The following is a 23,993-nucleotide window of genomic DNA, read 5'->3' as shown; positions in this document are numbered from 1 at the left end:
CTGGCCCTCAAACCAGCCTTCCTCACGTTGAACCATTCAGCGACATGGAACTGGCTGACTGGTTTGACATTGTCACTGGCGGATTTAGATTCAGATTTACAATGACAGCCAAAGAAAACAAGACTGAAAATAATAGAACTGAGACAGGCAAGTAATGATAGCATGCAAAGGGAAAACAGCAGTGGACAAGCTGCTCACACCAAATAATGAAGAACTCATATAGAAGACAAAAAGTCAGTAAGGTGCAAAGGTAACTCAAAGGCCGGCTTCTCAAGCTTTGTGACCCCAGACTCTCACCACTACCATTAACCACAAAGGCCTGTCTTTTATGCTTTGGCATCCCAGACTCTTACCACTGTCATCAACCACAAAGGCCTGTCTCTTAAGCCTTGGGATCCCAGACTCTCACTACTACCATTAACCACAAAGGTCTATGTCTCATGCCCTGGGATCCTAGACTCTCACCAATGCCATTAACCAGAAAGGTCTGTCTTTGATGCCTTGGCATCCCAGATTCTTACCACTGTCATTAACCACAAAGGCCTGTCTCTTACACTTTGGGATCCACTGTCATTAACCACAAAGGTCTATCTCTTATTCCTTGGGATCCTAGACTGACCAGAGCCATTTGCTACTTGCAGGAGCTTCGTGTCCTCAATTCAATGCTCTGAACTTGGCTATAATGACCCTTTATTAATTGCTGGGGCTTTTGTTCAGAAGTGCACACTTGCTGTACGCAAGCATTTAATACTGCTTTGCTATTCTGCGAGTGTGGGGTTGTTTTGTTTGGCCTTGTTACAGCCTACACACTATCCCTGTTATGAGCTGTCCAAACTGGCAGTTCCAGGATTCCTGGCTGCCCAACAGACAAGTACGGCAGGGGTGATTGGTCAGCTTGCCTGTCGATCTCTCTGAAATGGTTAACCAGTCTGCAGTTTGTAGTGCGAGTTACTTTCCACGACACAAAGGTTTGGATTCACTGTAGAGGCCGGCAGGTTGGCTAGCCCAAATGAGATCAAAGGTGCTCTCAGTTGCCACCTTACTAGTCCACCTAGGCTGTTTTTTAAACTGCGATGACCTTGAAGGGAATCTGCTTTCTGCTCATGTCATTGCTGCTCCTCAAACTCGCTTTTGTCAGGTTTTCTGCATTCACCTGTCCTTCCTTACAGTACAGCAGCTGATTTCATTGATTCGATTTGATTTATAAAGGTATGTAATTTAGTTTATTGAAAAAGCACAACACGAGGAACCCCAGAGTAAAGGTACCTCGCAATACAATCCAACAACATAGAAAACAGAGAAGAAACTAAAAAAATACCTTAAGGCAACTCACTCCTCGTAAACACATTTAGCAATAATCAAACAACTCTACAAGAAAATCAATTAAGTATTCAGGATTCGGGAACGAAGCAGCTAGAAGCTACATGAGGAGGAGTCCCGGAGCTCTGTAAAACAAGGATTAAACTAAAGCCATCAACCCAAAATTATATAGAAGGATAAGTAGGGTGAGGTGGACAGTATATCTCAATGTTGGGAAATTAGCAGAACGTTAATGTTTTGTGGGATTTCCTAAAAACAAAGTGATTCTGTTGGCAGGAGATCTGAGTAGGATGATTGTTCCACAGTTTACGTCCTAGGTATCTTCAAAAAGAGCTTTGCAGGGTAACAGTTTTATCCACAAGGGCACTTATAAGTCAGAGGAGGATAAAAACGTTCATTAAGACACAAAGGTGGTCATTCTAACCCTGGCGGTAAAGACCGCCAGGGCGAATGACCGCGGTAGCACCGCCAACAGGCTGGCGGTGCACCGCTGGGCATTCTGACCGCGGCGGTTCTGCCGCGGTCAGAAGCGGGAAACCGGCGGTCTCCCGCCGGTTTCCCGCTGCCCTGCAGAATCCCCCATGGCGGCGGAGCGTGCTCCGCCGCCATGGGGATTCTGACACCCCCTACCGCCATCCTGTTCCTGGCGGGTCTCCCGCCAGGAACAGGATGGCGGTAGGGGGTGCCGCGGGGCCCCTGGGGGCCCCTGCAGTGCCCATGCCAATGGCATGGGCACTGCAGGGGCCCCCGTAAGAGGGCACCAAAAAGAATTTCAGTGTCTGCCTAGCAGACACTGAAATTCGCGACGGGTGCTACTGCACCCGTCGCACTCCAGCAACTCCGCCGGCTCCATTCGGAGCCGGCTTCATCGTTGCTGGGTCTTTCCCGCTGTGCTGGCGGGCGGCCTTTTGGCGGTCGCCGGCCAGCACAGCGGGAAAGCCAGAATGGCCGCCGCGGTCTTGCGACCGCGGTGCGGTCATTTGGCGGTAACCGCATGGCGGGCGGCGACCGCCACCCGCCGCGGTTAGAATCACCGCCAAAAAGTGTACCATGGTCAATCTTGTGCATGATAGAACAAGATGGCCACAGCACACAGAGTATAAAGTCCAATGGTGTGACAGGGAAAATCTTCCTGAAAGTGTATTAGTTGAAATGTAAAGTAGACTGGAGTCCAAGTTCTTGTTTTGCAGATGTAGCCTTTAATTGTAGATACCAAAGATCATTGTGTCATCAACGAGATACAGCCAACACGTGTTTCGTCACACAAGTGACTTCCTCAAGGCTGCAAAACAGTAATGAAATACAAAAAAGGAAAAGTTCTAATGTTATGGCAAACATAAGTGTGTGAGGTTAAACATGGGCTCATAAGTGAGCACACGAAATAGACTCCAAGTCGTTGGATGTCAAAAACACTTGATTTATATGTGAACTCAGTGGCACTTGTGTGGTGAGTAGGTGAATGTAGAAAACACACATCAGATGATAGTGCGTGATAGGGACCCTAGACGTAGTGCATAAAACAGCAAAACAGTGAATTACCGTGGAAAAAACTCCAAGTTTAAATTGGACAAGTGCATCCATGTTCTGGAGTGGAATCCATGTGCCTATGAAGTGAAGTGTATCAGGTGAAAGAGAAAAGAAGGGCTGAGAGACAGATCCGAACCGCGGATGAGTAAGAGTACTAAAGTCAATCAGGTGCCTTGACTGATGAGAGAAGTGGCGGTAACTAAATGCGTAGATCATACCTGGGCCGTCCGGCCAAAGTGGTAAGTAACAAAGGTAAGTGGAGCGGGAGCCTCGTGTTCAGTTAGCTGGGCTCCAGAAGGTCAATTGTAGCTGGTACGAGAGAGACAGGACTATAAGTACGCAAAGAAACAGTACAGAGTAAAGAAGAAAGGATGAGAAATAGAATCAAAGAGTAAGAGTAAAAGGGAGAAAAGAAGATGAGTTTATCAGTGTATCCCCTAGCCCGGAAGCGATGTGATAGGCTTTTTAGTTCTTGCCTGAAGATGTTCGTGTCTGTACAGTTACGTCTAATCCTAACCATCTCTCCATATGGAATAGCCCTGATCTGAGTGAGGGGATGGGCGCTCTGGGCACTCCCTATCGCCCTAACATCACCTGCATACATACCAGTTACTTACGTTCATATTCTCTCTGTCCAGGCTTCACTGGCTCATTCGCACTTTGTCCCCCTCTTTTCCGCCATTTTCCTAGGTTTCTTTGACCACAGGCTTATCAGGGTCTACTACTACCATTGTCCTCCTCTTACTTATTCACTACCTACCCAGGTACACTAGTGACAGATCAACTCATAGAAGGTATGTATTGTATGACCTATTTCTCTTTACTTTTCTTTCTTCATTTACACACCACTCATCTATACCTCTTCTTTTCTCCCTTTTACTCTTACTCTTTGATTCTATTTCTCATCCTTTCTTCTTTACTCTGTACTGTTTCTTTGCGTACTTATAGTCCTGTCTCTCTCGTACCAGCTACAATTGACCTTCTGGAGCCCAGCTAACTGAACACGAGGCTCCCGCTCCACTTACCTTTGTTACTTACCACTTTGGCCGGACGGCCCAGGTATGATCTACGCATTTAGTTACTACCACTTCTCTCATCAGTCAAGGCACCTGATTGACTTTAGTACTCTTACTCATCCGCGGTTCGGATCTGTCTCTCAGCCCTTCTTTTCTCTTTCACCTGATACACTTCACTTCATAGGCACATGGATTCCACTCCAGAACATGGATGCACTTGTCCAATTTAAACTTGGAGTTTTTTCCACGGTAATTCACTGTTTTGCTGTTTTATGCACTACGTCTAGGGTCCCTATCACGCACTATCATCTGATGTGTGTTTTCTACATTCACCTACTCACCACACAAGTTCCACTGAGTTCACATATAAATCACTGGGTGTTTTTGACATCCAACGACTTGGAGTCTATTTCGTGTGCTCACTTATGAGCCCATGTTTAACCTCACACACTTATGTTTGCCATAACATTAGAACTTTTCCTTTTTTGTATTTCATTACTGTTTTGCAGCCTTGAGGAAGTCACTTGTGTGACGAAACACGTGTTGGCTGTATCTCGTTGATGACACAATGATCTTTGGTATCTACAATTAAAGGCTACATCTGCAAAACAAGAACTTGGACTCCAGTCTACTTTACATTTTAACTAATACACTTTCAGGAAGATTTTCCCTGTCACACCATTGGACTTTAAACTCTGTGTGCTGTGGCCATCTTGTTCTAATTTGTCTATGGGTATTTTGTTACCCGTCTTTGTGCCCACCGGGTAGTAAGGCACTGGGCCAGGCTGCACCAGACCCTGCTTTCACTTTGATTACTTGTCTCGGTACAACTGTTTTATTGCTCAGATGTGCGGCGCCTTTCACCCTCACTACCCATTTGTGTATTCTCTATGATTATGTTCAATCTTGTGCATGAGTCGGATCTCCGAGTCTGGTCCTTTGCCTCAGATGAAACTAATGGAGCGCTGCTTCCTGGTGCAAACTTCGTGACCTTCCATGACACAAAGCAGTTTCATAGGTGTCATGTGAGGGGGCAAATAAAGACTATGGGCCTCGTTATGAATTTGGCGGCCCTAAAAGAGGATCGGCAAAGTTACGGGAGGATGCCACGTAATACTGCTGGTGTTCCCCCGAGCCTCTTACAATGTTCCCGCCGGGCTGACCGGCGGAAACATTATATTACGCGTTCCTGCTGGGTTGACCAGTGGACAAGTGCTAGGTTATTGGCCTCAGCTACTTTAAGGAAGCCGAGGCAAATATCTTAGCACTCTAGCACCCTGTGGCCCCCGGCACGGGCTTTCCGCCAGCCCTTTCATGGCGTGGTCCCCACCATGAAAAGGCTGGTTACAACTCTGACCGCCGTCATCCCATCGGGAAAAATGTTCCTGGGGAGGACGGTGTCTTCTGGTGGTCTGATCGCAAGGGTCGTAATCTGGCAATCGGACTGACACGATTGCAGTGTCGCGTAGGCTCTCATTATCCTAATGAGACTACTGGATTTTGAGCTGCAAGATCGTTCACAGTGTGGGGGACTAAGTCTGACCCACAGTGGAGGACCCTTGTCACTCTAAATCTGGGTTTTGTCCGGCTAACTAGCAGTGCCTCATCTCTCCCGAATGGTAGAGACAAATGGGCAGCCGAGCGCATGACATCTTAGCACTTCCCAGGGAAGTCGTGGTCACTCAGGTCACAACCGGTTCTCTCATACACAGTACGGTCTCATATATAAATGACAAAGGCAGTTTAACTTTTTAAAGATTGGTTTAATAAAACAACTGCATTTTAGATAGCAAAGCGTGAGCTGCAATAACCAGAACTATACAACACAGTAGGATTAAAATAGTAACGATGAGAGTGAAGCACAAGAATAAGGCTATCATAGTGCCGCTAGATTATTTTCTCTCTAAGTTATATTTTGAGCACAGCATGTGAAGTTCTAAGTCTGCCTTTCAGGTTCCCCCGGGAGGACATCGACCCTCATACGTGAGCAAAGGCCTGTAATCTGCATCAGCATCTGCACCGGGGCAGTCAGCATCTAGTTGTAGGTTCCTGGCCGGAATCTCCCTCTGACCTGTACCAGGACTAGTAAGTGTTTTTATAACTAACACGCAGATGTTCTAAGAAAATGTCCCTCCGTAAGGATGTGTATTTTCTACGAATACTGGAGACTAAATTTCTACCACGTTTACCGGCAATGTACCAGACTGTAGCCTTGACTGAAGCACAGGGCGATCAAGAATGCATTATTTGAGAACACAGTGCTGAACTAAGCTAAACAGTGTGATAGAAGGAAATTAAAACAAGACCGTAAAACTGGTTATTGTAAAATAACAGTGCAAGACTGAATAAATTATATCTAGGGCAAAGTGCACAGCGGCCTAGTATGTTAAACTAACGTGCATGAAGCTATATTAAAAATGGCTACACTACACCCTCCCCTTGTCAGTAGAAAGTCGTTTAAGCCGAAGCTAAAATGCCCTAACCTACAATATATTTAAAACCCTATTCAATTTTAATAAGTCAAGAGGACACAAAAGCATACTAATTTGCAATTTGAAAGTGAGCATGCGGCCAAATGCCGAATTCAAAGGAAAATGTCAATTTAGGATAAGTCCAAATCAAGCATCAGTCATGGAAAGCAGGAGATTCTCCACCTCGGTAGATGACAAAACCGGAAAATCCACACCAAAAACTACCAAGGAGCAGGTGTGTTCCAAAGCCCCAGTATCAACCAAGGCGGCATCGGGTGCAGTGCCTATGAATGAGTTAATGTTGACTTCCTCCAGGAAGGGTAGCTCGTAAGCCGCTTCTCTGAGCAAACGCAGCCGCAGCGCGCATGTCTGGTAATGAACCCTCATCGAGAACATCAACAGATCAGCATCAATCACTGAGGGGCGTTGCTGTGAGAGACAAATGTCCAGTGCATTTTCAAAAGAGCACCAACGGTGCTAAAACACGGGCTGCACACAATCCAAAACCGGTCTGAATGACAGAGACCAGTCACACTCCAAATGTTCCAGGAGTGTTGCTCCAAAGTGCTGCATCATGCGTTCACGACACAGCTGCGCTGATGGGAGCGCCCTCATTTGTCCTTGTTGCGGCGGGACAGCCATTGTGGAAAAACAACAGCAACAGCAAAATGCCGGCTAATAAAGCCAAAGTTATCGGAAATCCCCAAAAAATGCTTCAGAAAATTGAATGAATAGCCGAAGGTAGCAAACCGAATATGGAGGAAAAGCAGCTTTGAAAAAATGTGCTAATCCAGCCGTGCTGGACGCATTAAATATACGTCCCACAAGTTCACCAAAGTGTCTCGGAAAGTTTGTATTTAACAGGGACTGTATTTCCGCCGACGACCTTGCCACCTGAAGTGCGTAGGTCTTGCGTGCAGATGTAAGGGCCACATGCTTCTGAAACAATAAAGCCTTCAGTCTACTTAACTTGTCAAAATTCACCTTGGAAGTAGCATTGTGAGGCCAAATATCTGCTACCTCCCTAATTTTAGTGGGGGGAAACAACACATTCCCGCAGCATGTAATGACCTTAGTGACCGAAACAATGTAAACTATTCCGGCCCGCAAGGCACAACAGTCTTCACTATTGAGGAGGACGTAGCTGCCGTTTGAAAGCACCTGGAACGTGCGTTTAATCAAGGAGACTGGAACTCCCTTCAGATAGCAAGCCAAGTCCGCAACCGAGGCGTTACACGCCCCATGCAAGGACAGCTGCTTACAAATCATCGAATGGCTGACTGAAGTCTCACATTCACTACAGCTAAGAAAGACCACTTTCATGCCATTGAGGCATTTGTACGAGAAGGGAAGCTCCCACACCTCATGGATGTAACTATCTCCAAACTTTTCATATCTGCCTACCGGAACATGTTTCAAACAAGAAGTGAATTGTAATGTAGAAATAGGCAGATTAGTGACCCCGTGTATCAACCACTCTGCTGAGGGAATCTCGGCCACAGTAAAAAGGCAATCTTTCTATCTTTTCAATGTTGAGCATGATATAAGTCGCCTCCTTCTTAGCCATTAGTTGTTGTTGTCGCGTTAAATTAAAGGAAAAAAATATTTCCCTGGCACTGATGTGCTCCCACGGAACGCGACCCGCGTTCAATGTCTGAAGTGTCCAACCCAACTGCATAATGGACCTGGTCTGACTCTGTCCATGATATAAAAAAGACATATCCGATCGTATAATGTCTATGGCAGAAGAAACAATGTTGTTAATTGTATATATCCGGTCGGACAAGGTGTGACGTCCATTATCCACAACAGCTAATGCCTTTTTTAAATTTTCCTGATCTATCTGCCTTAACCGGGCTGCAGCCTCTTGTTGGGAAAGTTTCCATATTTCATTGTATACCTCATACAAGAAACGCTTCCTACGTGGTATCTTTGGCCTGACAAAAAATCTTGTAAATCAGTGTTGTTAGACAGGAGTCTGAGATGTGTCTTATCCGCATCTAGTGAGGATGATTTTAGCCACTGTTGGCACAATTTTCCTACACTATATGTTGTAATTATTTCAGCATGTTCTTCTGGTACATAGCGAGGGTCTGACCTACTCATTCGGAAACCCCCCGAGGAGGTGACAAAACGTTGATGACACCCGTTGGTATCTACTGGCCACAATAACCACCCGCCTGGACGTGACAGTGAAGTATTAAATGTACCATTCTGAACCCACTCATTAAGCTCACTAAAAGTTGCATTCGTGTACTTTTGCCAGTTATAAAATTTTGCAGGGGCAGGTATACTGGGCATGTTTACTTCTCTAATTGTAGCTAAGCCTAAGCAACTGGTCTGTTGTACTGTTTAATTTAAAAAGATCATTTGAACGGGGATGAGACATGCTCTAAACAATGTTTCTCTACCCTTGGTCTGCCAATTTTTCATTCCCCAAACACTTTTCAAATCATCATTCTTTGACCAATATTCATAACCTTCAATTGATAACTGGGAAACAAAGGAGTCCGAATATATACATTTCGTGTTGGTCAATAACATATGTTTATCCCTTGTAGGAGTAACCTTAAAATAATATGACTCAGCATTTTTTTGATGATGCCCAGAAAAATACGTAAATTATTCAAAATACGTTTTTGAACTCCCTTGCGGGGAAGTTGGGTAATGTTCCCATTGCATATAATCAAATATCGTTTTTGGACTGCTCGCTTTATGTATGAAGTGGTGCCCATAATAATTATAGCAAAACATGTCACCATAATTGTCTTTAAACTGGTAAACATCTTCGTTTTCATAGACAGTATAATATTGCAATTCTGTCATCATTGAATCAACTGTTTTCACATCCCAATCATCAGATACAATGCCTGGTATAACTATATCATTCATGGATAACTTTAACACATACGGTATTTGAATTATTTCAGTGGGACCGTATATATATCAAACATTACTTTATCCCACACAATCGCATCTGGAATTGGCACTGCAGAAATGTTCACAAAGGACAAGTCTCTTCGAACCTTATGTGATGAAAAATGTGGTTTCAATACCTCCTCCACCTGTTCAACCACTGATCTCTCGGGAAGGAAATGACCAGGTATTAACAGAAAAAAGGTAATGACAAACCCAATCCAAAGAAAAAATGCTAGGACAGTCAAAAAAAGGCACAGATAATTCCATGGAAAAATAAAATACGTATTGTTAAGCCAATGTATCAGCTTACGTGGACCTGACAGGTCAGCAGTTGAAGAAGCAAACGAGTCCGATAGACCATCGTTGTTGTCAGGAAAGTAACCAGAGGCAGTTTGAGCAAAAGACGTTGCCGTAGTCAATGGAGGAGTTGGTGTTTCCCGTGGTGGGACACTGTAAAGAGCACCATCCATCAGGTTTGTAGTCATAGTGACTTGATCAAATGTTTCTAAGTTGCTCGTTCTTAGTGGAACCAATGCGAGATCATCATCATCCACCCTCCTCAAGCTCGGAGAGGCATCAGTGTTAGTATAGATAACTTGAAGCGGAACTTCTTCTCCAGTAGTGAGAGGGATTCGGGAACTACTGGACGTTCCTCTTGGTCGGCTGTGTAGAATAAGCCACATGTTGTAACTTGACATTGTCAATAGAAACAAAATGTTTTTCTTTGGCACCTGGCAACGTTGGTAGGACAACAGTTCTGGTACCGTGTATCCCCAACACAGGGACTGGTGCTCGATAAGAAGGACCAAATTATTTTCACTGCGACCTTTTCACGCACAAGATCCCCAACTCTGGGAATCCAGCCGGTAGGTGTTACTGGCACATCCTTAATTCCTGTGGAGGCAGCACTTTTAGAAGAGTTATCTTCACAGAACTGCTGTAATTCCTGTAAAACAGTGACACGATCATTTATGTCAAAAGGTGTTTCCGCCGCCTCCACACCAGGACCATCAAGATCCGGAACAAACATTTGTGTTCCGAACAGGCACTCATATGAAGTATGACCCCCCAGGGACCTTCTAGGCAGGTTATTTAGTGCTCTCTGAACTCCATACAGGTGGGTTAGCCAACTACGACCCGCACCTAAGACTCTGGTCGTTAAGGATTGCTTTAAATCGCGGTTTAATCGCTCCACGACAGAATTTCCCTCGGGATGAAATGGAGACGAGTACTGGAGCTGGACCCCCAACGAAGCCATAGTGTCCCTGAATGCCACTGAGGCAAAAGCAGGGCCCTGGTCCGAATGGAATTCCGCAACTGCATATGTACCGACAAAGACTCGCAAATCTTTAATAACAGTCCTAGCGTCAGCCGAGCGTTGTGGCCACACCCACACAAATCTGGAGCAAGAATCAACAGCAACTAGTATATATTTATATACACTATCTGGTGTTAAGGGACCGCAATGATCCAAGTACACACATTGTAATGGTCTATTTGAGATTAAGAGGGGTGTCTGCGGCGGGCGCCTAGCTGTGGAAACTTTAATTTGTTGACAGATGTCAAAACAAAGGACATACTGCTTAGTCTCTTTATAGAGACCAGGCCACCACTAACGGGCCTGCAAGAGTGAAATTGTAGCAGCCACGCCAGCATGTGCAGATGCCACCCCCTCATGCGCTGCTTTAATCAATTGTGGTGTTACATCTTTATTGGGGATGTCGCGTACGCCTACGCCAGGAATTTTAACTTCAACATTCAGCATACTTCCCATCAAGTATTAGTAGTTATTAGGAAATCCTTTAGGATAAGGCTTATCATCAACTGTAGCTTTTATGGCAGCCATAATGTCTGTGTCTGGTTTGGAACTCGAACGAGTCACTGCAGCTACAGTGCCAACTGCCACTGCTGACTTTGCGGCTTCATCAGCCAGAGTGTTTCCAGCAACGTGTATCCCAATGCGCTGGTGTCCAAGTGTATGCACAACATGGACTTTGGGTAGCGTCTCTTTCAGGTCTGCTACCTTCCCCCACAGTAATCTGTGTTTTATGGTTTTGCCTTTCGAATCTCTGAATCCATTCAAGCACCAGTAATGCAGGTATTCATTAAAAGACTGGACGCAATAATATGAATCACAAACAATCAGTGTGAACTGTGTCGGATCTGTATGTTCTAGTGCCATTAGTAGGGCTTTCAGCTCAGTTAATTGTGCTGTACAATCCCCTAAGGTCTGTGTATAGGTATGTGAGGGACAGAATTTCTCCACCTCCATATAGCCACTCACGACCGCACATGCAGCAGAATATTGATGTTTAGTTCCAATCGCTGGTTGCGCTGAGCCATCGGTGACCATGACTACATTATATTGATCAATTGGCAAGGTGTCAGCGGGAACTGGATATTCAACTTCATATTGTAGAAATTCTTGAGTTTGTAACTCTGGGTCAAAAATGTAGTCTACATCAGTGGCCGTTAGAGACGTAGCCCATTGTATCCATCTTGGATGAAGTGCTTTTGCGTTCGGGACGCTAGCTTTTGTAACAGCATCAAGGGCCGGAATAGGAGAAACGACAATAATGCGTTTTCCTTGGGCAAGAGGTCTTACTTTAATAACAACCATCTGTACAGCAGTGAGTATTTTCTCAGTGAGTCCAAATCGTTGTTCAGCAGCGGGATACAGGTGTGATTTGAATGCAATCGGGACTGTCTCACCTTCATTAAATGTGACATAAGTAAACCCAATGGCCCCAGCTATTACCCTGATGACCAAATGTGTCTTACTGTCCCGTGTGTGTAGATGTTTTGCTGCTAGCATGTCTGCTTGTAACTCTCGAAGAGTATGTGTGTGTTCAATTGTCCAGTATTTGCCTGAAAAATCAGGACGTATTAATTCATATAAAGGTTTAATGCGTGTAGCATAATCAGGAATGTATGTTCTGCCAAAATTTAGAAAGCCCAACAATGATTGTAGTTTTTTAATCGTATTTGGTGGTTGAAATTGTGCAAATTTTTCTAAAAAATTGTGGCACTAGGCTCTTCCCTTCACTCGACACCTCATATCCCAAAAACAGGACACTGAGGAAGGCAATTTTTTATTTTTTGAAGTTAAATTTGTAGCCGACTTCGGCAAACCCTACAACAATGCGGGCTACCCGTCTTAAATGTTGTAGTAACTCTTCATCCGTGAGCTATATATCATCCACATATGACAATGCTTCAGGGTCCAACTCGTGTAAAATAGCAGTCACGCGAGCTGAAAACAGTCCTGGGCTGTTCTTACACCCCTGAGGCAAACAAAAGATTTTTTTCTGGGAGCCTAGTGCGCTAAAGCTTGTTAAGTCTCTGCTTTCAGGCGCTATATTCTGGTAGAAGAATCCATTCAAGATATCCAAAGTTGTTTTATACTTTTTCCGCACAATATTGCTCATTAGTGCAGTGCTATGCAAATTTTGTATAGCATGTGTACGTGTATGACCGTTTAAATGTCTGTAGTCTAAGACTATTCTGTATGAATGGTCCGGTTTAGCTACAGGGAATAAGGGATTATTCATCAGTGAGACACAGGGTTCAATCACCCCTGGTATTCTAATTGCCTAAGTATTTCTCTCACCGGTGCCCTTGCTTCATGTTTTATGGGATACTGCGGTTGTGGCTGAGGTTCACCTTTAATGGGAGTTACATGGTATGGAGAATCCCTGTCCCACCCAACGTGATTTCTATATAACGCAGGTGCTTGTGCGAGAGCCCATTCTATAGAATAGGACTCAGCGAGTTCCTCCGGAACAAGGGGCAAAAAGGAAGGTTTAATAACCTCCTCCCCAGCTGGGCAGGTCAATTGGCAAGGTGTTTGGGAGTGGAGGAAGAGGTTGTGGTTGTAGGAGGTGTTCGTTTGGTGACTCAGGCGGCCAATCTTGTTCGGCCAGCAAAATGTCATATATTTTAACCACACGATCCCAAAAGATTGCGTGTATGGTGCGTTCAATGTCTCCTTCCAATTGTAGAGCTACTCTATACACCCTACCGGGTTCGGAGACACGCATATCTGCTGTTTCTACTTGTATGAAGTCATCAGTTGCTTTCACCTCCAGATGCTCTAGAAAACTCTGGCGAACTATTGTGACCTCTGCCGCGCTGTCTAGCAGTGCTAGAGCCCAGTTCTTGTTCTTCAAGAGAACCCTCTTCCTGAGTGGCATGTCTAACTGAGACAGCCGCCACTTTTTTCTTTTTAAATTGTTGATTTTGTTGTACTGGTTTCTCTTCCTTCTTAACAGAAACCTCAGAAGAGCGTTGTGATTCCTGTCTCGGTTTCACGTACTATGTTCTCAGCTCTGATCGCCCACCTCTCTCATTTCTCTTTTCCGATGAGTCCTGAAAGGAACGAGATTGGCGTGTATCAGTATATTGATATCTATCAGGCATTTTTATATTCTCTCTATTTCTGAGATTATACCTATTCTGTGGGGTCTCCGTGCGTGGAGATTCTCCCCTTTCTTTTTTAGGTGTTTGTTGTTTTTCTCCCAGCGTTTCCTATTACCCTCAGGTTGTTGTTTAGTATTGTCTTTGTTAATTTTACCCTGAAATTGAAGTTTTTGTGGTCTAGCGCCAAGGCTATCTCGACCGATACTGGAATATATTTCCACTATTATTTTAGGCAGTTCCCGCTCCTGAATTTGTTGTGGAATGTCATGAAGACGCATGCGCACTGCAAGTGCAACTGCTTCCCCTTTAAGATTACTTAGGATAATTGAAGAAACTGTGGCAAAGTTGCCCATCAGTTGCATTCCTAAATGTAAGGCCGGGGCAGCCCCGTATTCATCTTGAATTTGTTTAAGCACTTCCGGTAGGTTAGCTAGTGTCGGTGTACTGTGTGCCGTTGTATAGAGCGCGGCAAATACAGTGCCCCATGTATTACAGTGTTCAACTGTGGGAACCATCCCAAAGGGCAAGCACATAGTTAATATTCTATGTTTATCCTGAGGTCCCGTATGGGGAAATACCGCCTTCAGCGTATGAATTTTTTTCGTGCCAGCCAAAACTGAGTCTCCTCTCGTTTTGCTAGGACTTTGCCCACAATAGAGTGTACAGTCACCGGATTTATACCTGGTGTTACTGCATGTGGTTGTGCTGGAGCAGCACGTGCTGGGTTTGTATTTAGTGTCTGCATCACAAATTGTACTAAGCGTCTATATATTGCTGTTAATTCAGGATATAAGCGTCGAACCTCGGCTACCGCCATATTCGCAACCGCAGGATGAGGTGTATATGTGGCCAATAAAGGCCAGGTCGGGCCATCATTACTTAGTGGACCTAACCTTACTGGTAATATTGTATGGGGTAGGGTGCCATCAAGCCAATTATTATGTTCCTGATAAGATAAAGGTATCTCTAAGTATGCGTATGCCCTGTACTGCCCAGGAGCGTTCGCAACTGTATATGTATGAAATGTATTTGCGTTCCCATCTACTGCTGGAAATGTGACCCAAGAGTAAAACAGCTCTTTTCTATAGGCTGCGTGAGCATCCACCACAAATGTGACTGGACCTCCCTGTGCTGTAAGTCCATGTGCTAGTAAATATGTCGTAAGTGGCTGTCTCATGTTAAGAGCTATTTGTACAGCCTGGGGATTCGCCATTATAATAGCAGCAAGGGTTCAAAGAAGGCACACCAAGGCAGTTTTTTTTTTCTTTTAAGGTTCAAGCTTGAACAACCACCTGCTGTAAAATAGGGTTACCTATACAGCGGTGGTGGAAATCTCAGTACCACGGACGTCTCCGTATACGGAACCGAGGGGTCATATTATTATATTAAATGAGACCGAGATATACCGGTGGACACGAAAATTAGAGCCTGACCAAACGTTGGAGGTGCCATGTCGCGAAGGCTCTCATTATCCTAATGAGACTATTGGATTTTGAGCGGCAAGATCGTTCACAGTGTGGGGGACTAAGGGGGTCATTTTGACCCCTGCCGGCGGCGGATGCCGCCGGCCTGGCGGGAACCGCCAGAAGACCGTACCGCGGTCAAAAGACCGCGGCGGTCATTCTGAGTTTCCCGATGGGCTGGCGGGCGACCGCCAGAAGGTCGCCCGCCCGCCCAGCGGGAAACCCCCTTCCACGAGGATGCCGGCTCCGAATGGAGCCGGCGGAGTGGAAGGGGTGTGACGGGTGCAGTTGCACCCGTCGCGATTTTCAGTGTCTGCCACGCAGACACTGAAAATCTATGTGGGGCCCTGTTAGGGGGCCCCTGCACTGCCCATGCCAGTGGCATGGGCACTGCAGGGGCCCCACGACACGGTGAAAACCGCCAGAACCAGGCTGGCGGGAAGGGGGTCGGAATCCCCATGGCGGAGCTGCTTGCAGCGCCGCCGTGGAGGATTCCCTGGGGCAGCGGGAAGCCGGCGGTTCCCTTTTCTGACCGCGGATTTACCGCCGCGGTCAGAATGCCCCCGGAAGCACCGCCAGCCTGTTGGCGGTGCTTCCGCGGTCGTTGGCCCTGGCGGTCAGAATGACCCCCGAAGTCTGACCCACGGTGGAGGACCCTTGTCACTCTAAATCTGGGTTTTGCTCCGGCTAACTAGCAGTGCCTCATCTCTCCTGAATGGTAGAGACAACTGGGCAGCCGAGCGCATGACATCTTAGCACTTCCCAGGGAAGTCGTGGTCACTAAGGTCACAACCGGTTCTCTCATACACAGTACGGTCTCATATATAAATGACAAAGGCAGTTTAACTTTTTAAAGATTGGTTTAATAAAACAACTGCATTTTAGATAGCAAAGCGTGAGCTGCAATAACCAGAACTATACAACACAGTAGGATTAAAATAGTAACGATGAGAGTGAAGCACAAGAATAAGGCTATCATAGTGCCACTAGATTATTTTCTCTCTAAGTTATATTTTGAGCAGAGCATGTGAAGCTCTAAGCCTGCCTTTCAGGTTCCCCCGGGAGGACATCGACCCTCATACCTGAGCAAAGGCCTGTAATCTGCATCAGCATCTGCAACGGGGCAGTCAGCATCTAGTTGTAGGTTCCTGGCCGGAATCTCCCTCTGACCTGTACTAGGACTAGGAAGTGGTTTTATAACTAACACGCAGATGTTCTAAGAAAATGTCCCTACGTAAGGATGTGTATTTTCTACGAATACTGTAGACTAAACTTCTACCACGTTTACCGTCAATGTACCCGACTGTAGCCTTGACTGAAGCACAGGGCGATCAAGAATGCATTGCTGAACTAAGCTAAACAGTGTGATAGAAGGAAATTAAAACAAGACCGTAAAACTGGTTATTGTAAAATAACAGTGCGAGACTGAATAAAATGTATCTAGGGCAAAGTGCACAGCGGGAGGAGTAGCTGGAGGAATGGACTCTGGTAAGTCACATCTTAACTATTACATCTCCCACACTACCTGCATGCTAACACATACCCCACCCTAACCCTCACCCCCATCACTCCAACTCCTCACAAATGTCCCAACATCACAAACCACCCATCCCAACACCAAGCCCTGCATGCAACAACAAAGCATGGACACACATCACTAAAGCATGGCCACTGCACATACCCATACACCCCCCTAAAACATCATCACACAAGGTCCCACTCAGGAATGCAAGCACTGGGGTACACGGTCACCCACACATTGCACACCATGGCACATACAGATGTAATAAACATCCTTTTATCCCCCTACAGGACCCCTACCCAACGTCACCGGACAGGAGGGTCCACACATGTCCACACCACCAACAGAAGAGGCCCACAGTGATGACAGCACCTCTGTCCAACTGGATCTAGAAGACCAGCCCAGCCCATCGGGGACCTCGGGACAGTCGGTTCCCATCACACAGTCACAGGCCACTACAGAGCTTCCCCCCTTTGGTAACACCAGTACAGCACCCACCCAGCGGACACGTCAATCAGCAGTGTGTCCACCACTACAGGGAACCCAGGCTAACCCACCACTCCAACAACAGCAGTGGCAGTGGGTACACGGTCCAGGGGGCGGAGGCCCAGGAACACAGGGGAACTGGGAGGGCTGCTGTGCGACAGGGGGAGGACAGGCCAAGGGAACCCACTCTCCACGAGGCCCTCTCCAACATCATGGGAGCCTACCACCACTCCCAGGAGACGATGGCAACTGTACTCGCCAAGTTTCAGGAGACCCAGAGCCTGCAGGAGGAACAGTATTTGGGCTTCAGGGAGGAACTCAGAGCCATCAATTCCACCCTGGGCACCATCGTAGGGGTGCTGAAGGAAGTACTCAACACCAGGAGGGACACTGCGGCACTACAAGGGGCCCCTGATATTAGCCTGGATAATGAACTGCCAACCACCTCCGCCGGTGCTAGTGGACAAGAGGCACCGCCACAGGACCACCACACCAGCACCCCACCCCCTGCAGAGGGAGAACCACCTCGCAAATGGTCCCTGAGATCCAGGACAAAGACAGAGAACAATGCCAAGACCCCCGCCAAGAAATTAGACCACCCTGAATGTCATCCTTCTGTCCCACCTTAGCACCCTGTCCATCCTTAAACTGCCCCAGCTCCACTTCCTATGCCCATTTGGGCAATGCACCTGTGAGACTAATAGACTGGACTCTGCCATGGACATTCCTCCGCCATCACCCCTCACCATTTTGCTACCCCCTCCAATATTGAGCACTAAAATAAACACCCTTAAAGCACAAAACAATCTGGAGTCTGTCTGTGATTTCGGAATAGTGTATTAGCAATTACAGTGTCAAAAAGTTCTTTCATTTGTAATGTCAACATACCTATGTCACACAGCTGTAGTCCATGATGAATCAAAGCAGAAGTCACACTGTGGGACACACATCATTGAAATCGTAAGGGAAAGTGAAAACTCAGTGACCATACATTGGTTGAAAACGACAGACAGTAGAGAGGTAGTAGTGTTAAAGTACCTGTAGTAGGCAGGTATGTATTCTTACCTGTGTCTCACTGGAAATATTGCTGGATCACTGAGTCCCTGCTGTCCATGTCTTCTTCTTCTGCTTCCTCGTCTTCACTGTCCACAGGCTCCACAGCTGCAACAACATCACCATCTGGACCATCCTCCTGCAGAAAAGGCACCTGTCGTCGCAAAGCTAAGTTGTGAAGCATACAGCAGGCCACGATGATCTAGCACACCTTCTTTGGTGAGTAGACTAGGGATCCACCTGTCATATGGAGGCACCTGAACCTGGCCTTCAGGAGGCCGAAGGTCCGCTCGATTATCCGCCGTGTGTGCCCATGTGCCTCATTGTAGCGTTCCTCTGCCCTTGTCCTGGGATTCCTCACTGGGGTCAGTAGCCATGACATGTTGGGGTAACCAGAGTCACCTGCAAATGGCGAGGGACAACAGTTAGACACACACTAACCTGTAGGGATATCCCCAGACCCAGACAACCATTCCCACTGTCTTGCTTCCAGGTGCTCACCTAATAGCCACACACGGTGCCTCTGGAGTTGACCCATCACATAAGGGATGCTGCTATTCCGCAGGATGTAGGCGTCATGCACTGAGCCAGGGAACTTGGCATTCACATGGCAGATGTATTGGTCTGCCAAACACACCATCTGTACATTCATGGAATGATAACTTTTCCGGTTTCTGTACACGTGTTCACTCCTGCATGGGGGGACCAAGGCCACATGTGTCCCATCAATGGCATCTATGATGTTGGGGATATGTCCCAGGGTATAGAAATCACCTTTCACTGTAGGCAAATCCTCCACCTGAGGGAAAACGATGTAGCTCTGCATGTGTTTCAGCAGGGCAGACAACACTCTGGACAACACTGTTGTTTGCAAGGAAATGGAGCACTGACAGCAACTGCAATTGAGGGGGGATTCCTGTGGGATGGCGGATAGCTGACATCAGGTCTGGCTCCAACTGTGTACACAGCTCCTGGATTGTGGCACGGTCAAGCCTGTAGGTGATGATCACATGTCTTTCTTCCATTGTCGACAGGTCCACCAACGGTCGGTACACCAGAGGATGCTGCCATCTCCTCACATGTCCCAGCGGACAGTGCCTATGAAGGACAACAGCGAGCACAGAGTCAACCAACTCAGAGATACGTACCCACACCTTACACAGAACACGAATCATAATCCAAAAAGTGTCCTGTATGTGTGTTGAGTCTAGGCCTAGGTATGTGTGACGCAGTTAAGAATTAAGCCATGTGGGCCCCTGAAATTGCGGCTGCCTGACGTCTAAAGTGGGACAATGGGATGTGAGGTAACTGCGCTGGCGTTGTACACCTTCGCGGTAGGCGGTCGAAGACCGCGGCGCAATGCTGCATTGGTTAACATTGGACCCTATGGGTATCAGGAGCCAATGAAGATGTACGCCGGCGGTGACGGTACGCACTGCCGCAGACGTGACTGCCATTTTCTATCTGTTCAATCACTCGATACCTGATCTTCGACAGGAGAGGACCTACACTGCAAGTGCTGCTGTGACCTTGGTCTGGAAGAGACAATAGCTCGTGTGTCTGGGGAAAGGGCCCCTGCCTTCACATCGGAGTTGGAAAAACTCGTGGATGGGGTCCTCCCCCAGTACACGCTACTCTACGATCCTCTAGACAAACAGGTAAGTACACTGGGAGCATGCTGTATGGGCTATGCCTGTGTGGAGTGGGATGGATGTAAGAAGGGGGGGGGGAGATTGCGGCGTGCATGAAACGACGGTGAGTGCATGTTCCACATGGCAAGGGTAGGGATGGGGGCCAATGACTGTGATGGTGCAGTTGCTAATAAGTTTCTCTTCCCCCTGTACAATTCATGTAGGTCAGCGCCCACCAGAAAAAATATATTTGGCGTGCCATCGCCAAGGACGTCCGGACCCTGGGGGTCTACCACAGACAGAGCACCCACTGCCGGAAAAGATGGGAGGACATTCGCCGCTGGAGCAAGAAGACGGCGGAGGCTCAGCTGGGGATGGCCTCCCAACGTGGGAGGGGTGCCCATCGCACCATGACCACCCTAATGTTCAGGATCCTGGCGGTGGCGTACCCGGAGTTGGATGGGCGCTTGAGGGCATCACAGCAGCCACAAGGGGGTGAGTACACTCTCATCCTGCTGTTTTTGCGCGCAGTGGAGGTGTCTGGGTGGGGGAGATGGGCTGTGGGTTTCCCTAGGCCAGGGCGAGTTCCGTAGGCAAGGTCCCTCCGTAAGGCAGGCCGTGTGGCACCCCACCTCTGTAGAGTGCCAAGTACACCTAGTCATGCCCCTGTGTCATCCATGTGTGCAGATGTCATCCATAGCCTAGTAGGCCATTTCCCAGGAATTGAACAGTGGAGCCCAAGAGCGCGGCGTAGTGCAGGGGGCTTGTGTGTCTGTCGTGTCCGCCAATGGTAGCGGTAATGCATGCACTCAACATGTCTTCCTTCTGTCGTTTCCCCCCCCCTTTTTGTGGTCTCCCTGTTCTTGTGTGCATTAGCATCATCAGGCAGAGGAGCAGTGACACCGGAGCACGAGTGGGCTGCCTCCCACATGGCCATGGAGGGCCACACTACGGACTCGGACTTCACCAGTGGGACGGAGGGCGAGGGGAGCTCCACGCAGGGACAGGAGCTGAGACCAGTGGCACAGACTCGTCCTCTGATGGGAGCTCCCTTGTGGTGGCGGCAACATCTGTGCCCCCCCCATCTACAGGTACAGCCGCCACCCCCCCTACTAGCACCACCCTCCAAGCAGCCCCTCAGCCTTTGCCCCGTACCCGCTCACCCGGGAGAGTGGGCATCACCTTCACCCCAGGCACCTCAGGCCCTGCCCCAGTCACCCCTACTGCCCTCAGTGAGGAGGCCATTGACCTCCTCAGGTCCCTCACTGTTGGGCAGTCTACCATTTTGAATGCCATCCAGGGTGTCGAAAGGCAGTTGCAACAAACCAATGCATTCCTGGAGGGCATTCATTCTGGTCAGGCGGCCCTTCTGCAAGCTTTTCAGACTCTGGCCTCAGCACTGATGGCAGCCATTGTCCCTGTGTCTAGCCTCCCCCCTCCAACTTCCTCCACCCAGACCCAATCCCCTGTACCCCAGCCTATCAGAAGCACACCTACAGACCAGCATGCACACACATCAACACACAAGGGAAGCTCAGACAAACATAAGCACCACACATGCCACAGGCACTCACGCAAGCATCAGACACATGCAGACACACCAACATCCACTGCCTCCACTGTGTCCCCCTCCTCCTCGTCTCCCTCCTCCCTCCCAGTCTCGTCTCCACTCACACCTGCATGCACTACATCTGCAGCCACTACTGCCATCACCAGCACACACACCACCACACCCCGCTCACGTGCAGTCACCACCCCAACTACCATTCACACGTCCCCTGTGTCCTCTTCCAGTGTGTCTGTGATGCCACCTCCCAAGATACACAAACGCAGGCACACATCCACCCAACAGCCATCCACCTCACGACAGCCTCTAGCGCATCCACCTTCACCCAAAGTCACCAAACGAACACCTCCTACAACCACAACCTCTTCCTCCACTCCCAAACCCCCTCCAGCTACCCATCCCAGTGTCTCCCAAAAACCTTTCCTGTCCAACCTTGACCTCTTTCCCACACCTCCCCCACCCCATCTGTCTCCTAGGTCCCGAACTAGCACCTCAGCCACAACATCTCCGGGACCAGTGGAGCCTGTAGTCACCGGAATCTGGAGTGCACCGGCCACAAGGGCAGCCAGTGTGGCACGGAGCCACAGCACGGACAGTCCTCCATCTGTGAAGCATCAAAAGTTGGCCAGTGCCCGGCGGGAGAGGGGGAAGACTCCAGCCACCAAAGCCGCTCCCAGGGGTCCCGGTGGGAGTGTGGAGTCAGCTGCGACACCTTCCAAGGTGGGGAAGGGCCACAAGAAACCAGGAAAGTCTGGGAACAGCAGCATGGCGGAGGAGACCGCCATCATCCCCGCTGCCCAGGAGGCCACAGCCATCTTCCCCGCTGCCCAGGAGGCCACAGCCATCATCCCCGCTGCCCAGGAGGCCACCGCCATCATCCCCGCTGGGCCAGGGAGGACCACCAGCACAAGCCCCGCTGGGCTAGAGAGGACCCCCAGCACAAGCCCCGCTGGGCTAGAGAGGACCGCCAGCACAAGCCCCGCTGGGCCAGAGAGGACCTCCAGCACAAGCCCCACTGGGCTAGAGAGGACCGCCAGCACAAGCCCAGCTGGGCTAGAGAGGACCGCCAGCACAAGCAGAGAGGACCGCCAGCACAAGCCCCGTTGGGACAGAGAGGACCGCCAACAGCTGAGTCACTGCAAAGGAGCCCGCCGCTCCAAGCACCGCTGAACAGGGCACCGCCGCTCCAAGCACCATTGAACAGGGCACCGCCGCTCCAAGCACCGCTGAACAGGGCACCGCCGCTCCAAGCACCGCTGAACAGGGCACCGCCGTCTCAAGCACCGCTGGCCTGTGAGCGCCAAGGGCACTGACGCTACTGAGTCCGTCACGAGCAGGATGAAGCACTCTGGGCACAATGCCCGCTCTAGAACCAGTGGAGACTGTCATCCACTACCTCTGTCCTTAGCAGTATGAAGCACTCTGGGCACAATGCCCCCTCCAGAACCAGTGGAGAGATGCATCCACTACCTCTGTCTTAAGCAGGATGAAGCACTCTGGGCACAATGCCCTCTCCAGAACCAGTGGAGACTGTCATCCACTACCTCTGTCCTTAGCAGGATGAAGCACTCTGGGCACAATGCCCCCTCCAGAACCAGTGGAGACTATTATCCACTTGAGAGACTGTGGCTTTGCACTCCCCAGGATGGAACAGTGGGCAACCCACCCACTGTAGAGACTTGAGAGACTGTGGCTTTGCACTCCCCAGGATGGAACAGTGGGCAACCCACCCACTGTAGAGACTTGAGAGACGTAGAGACTGTGGCTTTGCACTCCCCAGGATGGAACAATGGGCAACCCACCCACTGTATAGACTTGAGAGACTGTGGCTTTGCACTCCCCAGGATGTAACAGTGGGCAACCCACCCACTGTATAGACTTGAGAGACTGTGGCTTTGCACTCCCCAGGATGTAACAGTGGGCAACCCACCCACTGTAGAGACTTGAGAGACTGTGGCTTTGCACTCCCCAGGATGTAACAGTGGGCAACCCACCCACTGTATAGACTTGAGAGACTGTGGCTTTGTACTCCCCAGGATGGAACAGTGGGAAACCCACCCACTGTAGAGACTTGAGAGACTGTGGCTTTGCACTCCCCAGGATATAACTGTGGGCATGTGGCCCGTCCGTGGATTTGGCGTCGTGCACTCAACCGGCTGAGGTGCCCCCCCTTCCCTCCCCCTGAGGTGCCTGTTTTCTTGCTCTCTGATGCCCCTGCAGTGTTCTCTCCGTCATGGATGGGGATCTTGTGTGGGCCTCGCCCATACCGTGTGGGCCCAGTGTTCCACTGACTTAATTGGAGCACCACCTGGACTACTGTGCTTGGTGTATATTTTGTTTATGGTGTATATATATTTTTTTGCCTACTTGATTTTAATATTTTACAATGGTTACACTCATTTTCTTTTGTCTTTGCATTCTTCCAGGGGGGTTGGGGGGTGTAACTATCATGTTTAAATATGTATTAGTGTGTGTGTTGTAGTGGGTGAGGGTGGGGGTGGGGGTGTTGCGTGTGTGTTCCTGTTTTTTCCCTCCCCTGTGTCGTAGGTGCAGTACTCACCGTGGTCTTCGCCGCCGGCGTTCGTGCTCCTGGTAGAGA

General features: G+C 48.6%; 1 protein-coding gene across 2 annotated transcripts in view; it reads right to left on the bottom strand.

The window, feature by feature from the left end:
• The window catches only part of LOC138283718 (astacin-like metalloendopeptidase), a 728,958-nt gene that overhangs the window by 378,562 nt on the left and 326,403 nt on the right, over positions 1 to 23,993 (bottom strand). The window lies entirely within an intron of this gene.

The sequence above is a fragment of the Pleurodeles waltl genome, chromosome 3_1 (genome assembly GCF_031143425.1).
Source record: "Pleurodeles waltl isolate 20211129_DDA chromosome 3_1, aPleWal1.hap1.20221129, whole genome shotgun sequence".
Taxonomy (NCBI): Eukaryota; Metazoa; Chordata; class Amphibia; order Caudata; family Salamandridae; genus Pleurodeles; species Pleurodeles waltl.
Note: the sequence above shows the minus strand (reverse complement) of the source record. Positions and strands in the feature narration are given on the sequence as shown.